Source organism: Carlito syrichta, unplaced genomic scaffold (assembly GCF_000164805.1).
Source record: "Carlito syrichta isolate Samal-C Ts95f unplaced genomic scaffold, Tarsius_syrichta-2.0.1 Scaffold302842, whole genome shotgun sequence".
Lineage (NCBI taxonomy): Eukaryota > Metazoa > Chordata > Mammalia > Primates > Tarsiidae > Carlito > Carlito syrichta.
In genome coordinates this window covers 191,389-199,101 of record NW_007246938.1, presented here as the reverse complement: position 1 = coordinate 199,101, position 7,713 = coordinate 191,389, and the positions used below count along the sequence as shown (strand labels likewise).

At 42.0% G+C, this 7,713-nt stretch overlaps 1 protein-coding gene across 1 annotated transcript in view; it reads left to right on the top strand.

The window, feature by feature from the left end:
* MTMR12 (myotubularin related protein 12) overlaps positions 1 to 7,713 on the top strand; it is a 56,840-nt gene that overhangs the window by 27,653 nt on the left and 21,474 nt on the right. The gene's annotated exons all lie outside the window — the stretch shown is intronic.

The window sequence follows — 7,713 nt, the reverse complement described above, 5'->3', positions numbered from 1 at the left end:
CCTTGACTTTGGTTCAAAAGAGTTTGTTTTCAGTCCAAAAGTGATCCAGAAATATCTTAGGGATTTCTTAGAGGAGTCTCTTACACATGACTGGGACAGAATTCTAAAGTTTTCACAATGCATTTGAGATTTTAGCAGACACATTAAAAAAGCCTTAAGAGGATCATAGATCTGTCTGGTGTTGAAAACCAGCCTAGTTTAACACCTAAATCATTTTGAACCTGGGCCTACTCCATGGGTAGTAGGATTTAAGATTCTTTTTCGCCTCACACTATTGTTTTTTTGTTTTTGTTTTTGTTTGAGTTGGAATCTCACTCTGTCCCCCAGACTGGAGTGCAGTGCCACACTCCTGGCCACTGCAGCCTCGACCTGCTGGGCTCTGGCGATCCTTCCGCCTCAGCCTTCCAAGTAGCTGGAATTACAGGCGCGCGCGCTACCACGCCTGGCTAATTTTTTGATTTATTGTAAAGATGAGGTCTCGCCAAGTTGCCCAGGCGGGTCTCGAACCCGCGTGCTCAGGCAATCCACTCACCTCAGCCTTCCAAAGCGCGGGATTACAGGCTGAGCCACAGAGCCCTGCTTGGCCTCACACTATTAATTGTTGTATGGGTGTGGTCATGTTTTCTGCCAGAGACAATGTGAAGTGCTTCTTAGTTTTCACATAATAGTATGGGATAGGAGCCATATTTATGTGTCACTGATCTAAGAAAGCAAGACTCTGGCAGTTACTCCAGTTTCTAATTGGCGGTTGGGAATTGCCAGGCCTGCACGGTATTTAGTAAGGAATGAGAATTATGAATAAATGCTAGCTGTGCACACAGCTGGTTCACCAAAAGGGTCATTTTCTTAAGGGTAGAGAGATGGTTAAGCAGAGATCACATGCCCAGGAACCCATGGAGACAGAGCAGGTAATGAGCATGACCCTTGCAGTAAACCAGAAGACTTCTGCCTGATCTAGATGGGCTACTTCTCACCATTAGCCAGCATGTGCCATGTGGGAATATGACCCAGGTGTTGCCAGATGTCCTGTTTTTTTTCAGAAGAAGCCAGAGATATATGTATTTCTAAATATATGTAACTGATTCAGATACTTTGGGCCATAGTTGGCTCATGTTCCACAGTTTACTACCTTTGATTTAGAGTAGCACATCTCAGACTTTCTGGTATCAGGACTCTTTACACTCTTAAAAATCATTAAAGATCTCAGCCAGGCATAGTGGCTCACACTGGTAATTGCAGCACTTTGGGAGGCTGAGGCAAGAGGATTGCCTGAGACCAACCAGGGCAACTTGGAGAGATCTTGTCTCTACAATAAATCAGAAATAACATTAACTGGATGTGGTGGCACGCACCTGTGGTTCCAGCTACTTGGAAGGCTGAGGCGGGAGGATCACCTGAGCCCAGCAGGTTGAGGCTGAGGTGGCTGTGACTGTGCCACTGCACTCCAGCCTGGGTGACAGAGTGAGACTGACTCAAAAAAAAAAAAATCATTGAGGATCTCAAAGGGTTTTTGTTAATGTGGGTTGTATCTATTGATATTTGCCGTATTAAAAATTCAAAATGAAAACTTTTTATTGATTTAAATAATAAACTCATTATACATTAGCATAAATAACATATCTATGAAAAACAACTATGCTTACCAAAACAGTAAGATAGAAAATAGCATTGTTTTACATTTTTGGAAATAGAAGACACCTAATTCCTGTATCTGCTTCCTTTATTCAGTCTGTTGTGGTCTGTTAGGGTTTGGTTAAAGTACATAAAGAAAATCCAGCTTCACACAGATGTATATTTGGGAAAAGAAGGAATACTTAATAACCTTTTTAGATAATTAGGAGTATTATTTTTTCATGATACACCAAAAAGTAGATAAGTGGAAGTTTTGTAAAGGATAATTGCAATAAGGAATCTGAAAACATAGTGAATTTTTCATTCTTTGTTAAATTAAAACCCATTGGTCTGTCTTATACTTTGAATGGATCTTAAATCATGGATGCGTGATTTTGTACCATTATACATTGCTCATTTGGAAAATATTGGTTCATAGATTATAAATATCTTCAACTATTGATATTTCATTATTTCATGTTTCAAAAATCATACTCATTAATACCATCATCTCATCTGAAAAGTCTTTAAATATTGGGACACTAGGCCGGGCTCGATGGCTCAGCCTGTAATCCCAGCACTTTGGGAGGATGAGGCGAGTGGATTGCCTGAGCCTGCGGGTTCAAGACCTACCCAGGCAACTTGGCAAGACCTCTTCTCTACAGTAAAATAAACAATTAGCTGGGCGTGGTAGCGCGAGCCTGTAGTTCCAGCTACTCGGAAGGCTGAGGTGAAAGGATCACCGGAGCCCATCAGGTTGAGGCTGCAGTGGCCAGGAGTGTGCTACTGCACTCCAATCTGGACGACAGAGTGAGACTCCAACTCAAAAAACAAAACAAAAATTGGGACACTCTACAGCTAAATTGGCAAATACTAGTTTTCCAAAATTGTAATTTGTACATGAAAGCTCAGTTTTTATCGTTGGCAACAATTTGTTTGCTGTTTTCCTTGAAGTGATAAACTCAGTTCATTTTTTTTTTTTTGAATGGTTGTCTGCCAGATGCCAAAGTCTGAAACCCATAGTTTGTATATCAGTCTTTCAATTCTGTGAAAAAAGGCATCTAGATCAGCTCTCAACTCAGTTACATAAATGCCTTTTCTTGAGACAAACATTGAACATCAGTGCTTATTTTCCATCACACAGGATATTAAAAAGACAAGTATTGGTCAGATTAATAATTTTTAATTCTTCATTAAGGACATTCTCAAATGAAACAGACTTTTTTCCCTGCTAGTGTGACAGTGATGGATACGGTGACAACCAGTACAGTTAGGTGGTCCTTCCGTGATTGGTGCTAAGTCACCACCAATTTTACCCACCATTGTTTTTGCATCATCAGTGCAGAAGTCAACACAGAAAAAGAGACAAATTAGCCGGGCTCCGTGGCTCAGCCTGTAATCCCGCGCTTTGGAGGCTGAGGTGAGTGGATTGCCTGAGTCCGCGGGTTTGAGACCCGCCTGGGCAGCGAGACCTCATCTCTACAATAAATCAAAAAATCAGCTGGGCGTGGTAGCGCATGCCTGTAATTCCGGCTACTGGGAAGGCTGAGGCGGAAGGATCGCCAGAGCCCAGCAGGTTGAGGTTACGGTGGCCGGGAGCGGCCACTGCACTCCAGTCTGGGCGACAGAGTGAGACTCCAACTCAAAAAAAAATAATAAATAAAATAAAAGAGACAAATTATACATAGTATTATGAAAATAGTTGCTGGGTGCGGTGACTCATGCCTGTAATCCCAGCACTTTGGGAGGTAGAGGCTAGAGGATTGCCTGAGTCCAGGGGTTTGAGACCAGCTTGGGCAACTTGGTGAGACCTCATCTCTACAGTAAATGAGCGTGCCACTGCACTCCAACCTGTGTGACAGAGTAAGACTCCTACTCAAAAAAAAAAAAAAAAAAAAAAATAGTTGTGGCCTCTCAGACCACCTAAAGGAACTTGGATCTCCCAAGGGAGTGCACGTTACATTTTGAAAATGAATGCTTTAGAGGAATGAAAATAAGTCTCTGTCCTTCAAGCTTTCATAGACGAATCTATTAAAAGAGGGTGTGCTCTGTGGGAAGAAGCAAAGATAAACTGTCCACACATGGGAGTAGACCTACATTCCTACGGTGTATGAAATTTAGATACTCCACATCCTAGCCAAGCCTCAGGGCTGAGAAGTAGAAAATGTTCTGATAAGATCTCAGTGAGGAGCCCGTAGCATAACTTTGGTAGAAACTGTGGGAAGGTGTTTTCGCTTCATTAGATCTGCCTTCATTATATATCCAGAAAGTTATTAGTACAGTTTGCATGAATGCACAGCAGATAAATAGTATACAAGATGAAATTTATATGTCTACCCAGGGAACATAGAGCTCTCAGTCTCTCTTCCTCTCTTTCTCCTTTTTTTTTTTAACCTAAAAATTTTATTTGACTGGAACATTGAGACCACCCAAAATGATCGTGAGCAAGTTAAAAGGCATTTTATTTTATATTTGGAGTTGGTGAAATTACGTGCCTTAACCTAGAAAACCCAATCCTTTCAAATATATACAGAGAGTACTGCTATAACCTCTTGTTTCTTGTTTAAGACAGGATTTTGCAACCTAACCCCTATTGACATTTTGGTTCATATAATTCTTTGTTGTGGAGGCTGCCATTGTAGAATATTTAACACCATCACTGCCAGTAGCACATTCTGAAATGCCAGTAGCACCCTCCAAGTTGTGACAACCAAAAAATATGTCTAGACATTGCCAAAGGTCCCCTAGGGGAGCAAAACACAGATGAGAACTCTTTCCTTAAGGTGACCTAGATTGTTGTTTCTTGTTTAGCATATATCTCATCAGACTCATAAGCCTCTCTCTGTCCACATCTTATTTTATCCCTCCTCCTCCTCTCATTCTTATTAAACCTACTCATATTTCATTCTCCATGCTTTTTTTTTTTTTTTTGGTTAGACAGATAAGAATGTCATGTTATCTTTTATTTAACCATATATTAAGAGATTTGCAAAAATGTAAAACAATGCCACTTATCCTACTAAATTTTTTTGTGTGGAAACATCTGTATTACATGTCTTTGGTCATTGGAGTTATTACTTTTTTTTTTTTTTTTTTTTGAGTTAGGGTCCCCACTCTGTTGCCCAGGCTAGAGTGCAGTGGTACACTCATGGCCACCCCAGTGTCGACCTGCTGGGCTCTGGTGATCCTTCCACCTCAGCCTTTCCAGTAACCAGGACTACAGGCATGTGCTACCATGCCCGGCTAATTTTTTATTTGTTGTAGAGACGAGGTCTTGCCAAGTTGCCCAGGCTGGTCTCGAACCTGTGGGCTCCAGCAATCCACTTGCCTTGGCCTCCCAAAGTGCTGGGATTACAGTCTGAGCCATCAAGCCTGACCAATTGGTATTATTTTTATTTTTATTTATTTATTTATTTATTTTTGAGTTGGAGTCTCACTCCGTCGCCCAGACTGGAATGCAGTGACCGCTCCCAGCCACCGCAGCCTCGACCTGCTGGGCTCTGGTGATCCTTCCGCCTCAGCCTTCCAAGTAGCTGGAACTACAGTCACGTGCTACCACGCCCAGCTAATTTTTCTGATTTATTGTAGAGATGAGGTCTTGCTAAGTTGCCCAGGCAGGTCTCGAACCCGCGGGCTCAGGCATTCCATTCACCTCAGCCTCCCAAAGTGCTGGGATTACAGGCTGAGTCACCGAGCCCGGCGGTATTCTTTTTTAAATGAATCACTATATTAACAGTTTCTCAGTTTCTATTTCTAATGTGAAAAATATCAGTAACTGTAACCCATGTAAACAGAACTCTTCAGGTCCTCAATAATTTTTAAGAATGTAAAGAGGTGTAAGACCAAAAAGTCTGAGAACTGCTAGTCTATAAGTTTATATAAACATAACATTTTCTCCAGAATCTAGCATATGAGCACTCAAATCAATAGTAGCAGTTAATATGTAGTAGGAGCTTAGGAGAGTGCCAGGAGTTAAGACTGAAGAGATAGTTTGGGCTTAGGTTATGAAGGATCTTTTATACCATTCATAGAATCTTAAAAAATTGTGCTAAAATACACATCACATAAATTTCCCATTAGTGACATTTAGTAAATTTACAATGTTATGCAATCATCACCATGATCTGTTTCAGAACATTTCCTTGTGTTCATGCTTTTTACACTGGCTGTTTGCCTAGTCTATTTGTTCCTGCCTTCCTTATTCCTTTTCAGCAAAGACCTACATGATTTGTTAGACCAGTTATGTCCTCAATGCCATTCTAGAGACTTTTGCTGCCTTTGCCCTCCACTCTTCTCCAACCTTAAGTATATCTCTTTTTCTCTAGGGCCAGTGAACACTGCTATAGATTTTTCCAAGCCAAGCAGTAGACTATGCTTACTGGGATCTGTGAAAACCACCTGTACCTTGCCTCAGCAGCACTCTTGTACCCTCCCAGCAGTCTTTTGTTTAACTCTTTTTGTTTCCTGTATCATTCCTGGGTAAAGAGGTTTTCATTCTGTTTGTTCTATCATTCTTAACTCTCAGTGACGACCTTTTCCCTACTTCAGCAGGATCCAGGACAGCGACAAGAGCCCTCAACTTCCTTCTTCTTGATCTCCTATTGTTTATCTCTGTGCTCCTGTTTTTTTCAGACAGAATCTGAACCTCTGTCTTGTTTCTTGCCTTGTCTGGAGCCCAGTTCCTCCAGCCTTCCCTCTTCCATGGTTATCTTTCCCAAGTTATTCTGCTCTTCTTGGAAACATCCTTAGGTCTCCCCTAATTTAAACAAGTCCTTCCTCGATAGTCAAGCTGCTATTTTGTCCTTGGTTCTCCTGCCCTGTACTGCCAAACATATTGAGAGAATCTCTACTCATTTTTCTTAAAACACGACTTCTACTCCCCCCACTCTACTGACATTTCCCTCCCAGAAGTCATTGAGCTGTGAGTGGTCCTGGTTCTCCATAATGTCTGATTACATCCTTCCTTTTTTCTTCTAAATCCCTATGCTGACTTTGAAAGCATTATGCTGTCTCAATCTTCTTATGTCCATGTTGGTTGGTTCCCTTCCCTCTTTCTTATACTGCTATCTAGCCTCAGATTATAGATGTTCTCCTAAAACTCTGTTTTGACTCTATTAAGAGCGACACCTTAAAAATGCACTGAGGCCGGGCACGGTGGCTTAGCCTGTAATTCTAGCACTTTGGGAGGCCGAGGTGAGAGGATTGCCTGAGCCTGGGGGTTCAAGACCAGCCTGGGCAACCTGGTGAGACCTCGTCTCTACAGTAAATTAAAAAATAAGCCAGGCGTAGCAGTGCATGCCTGTAGCTCCAGCTACTTGGAAGGCTGAGATGGAAGGATCGCCTGAGCCCAGCAGGTCAAGGCTGCAGTAACCGTGAGCATGCCACTGTACTCTAGTCTGGGTGACAGAGTGAGACGCTGACTCTCTCTCTCTCTCACACACACACACACACACACACACACACACACACACGTACACGCACAATGCACTGAATCCTCCCTCTCCCCGCCTTTTAAAAAAATAAATGGCATTAACAAACTATGATTCTTGCCTAGTGTTGTCATTTATATGAAGAACTCTCCCTTTCACAGAGAGAAATTGTATTATACCAATAGGAGGACATTTTGCTAAATTCCTGTGAGAAATTTCTCTCTGACCAGGAATTCTACTTGTTTCTATTTATTGTTTCAAATAGAGAATAGTAGGGGAGTTGGCCCTTCATGCCTCAGATGAGATGAGACAATTATGATTGGAGGTTATTATTATACATGCCCTTGAGTTATGGTTGAATGTTACCAAGGGCCTACCCTTTCTGCCCCAGGAAAGGGGATAAAAAGGCTTAAGAATATTTAATTTCTTAGACCCCATCACACACTCATGGCTGAGTATCTCCCCCTTTATCTGAGTGAGCTGCACAAATTGCTTCAGTATTCAAAATATCACCACCTTTGGCAGAGGGCTAGAAACTACGCGATGGTTTCAGCACATAGAGGCTGATAAACGTGGCATTGGAAAAGGAAATACAGCCGGGCTCGGTGGCTCAGCCTGTAATCCCACGTCTTTGGGAGGCTGAGGTGAGTGGATTGCCTGAGCCTGTGGGTTC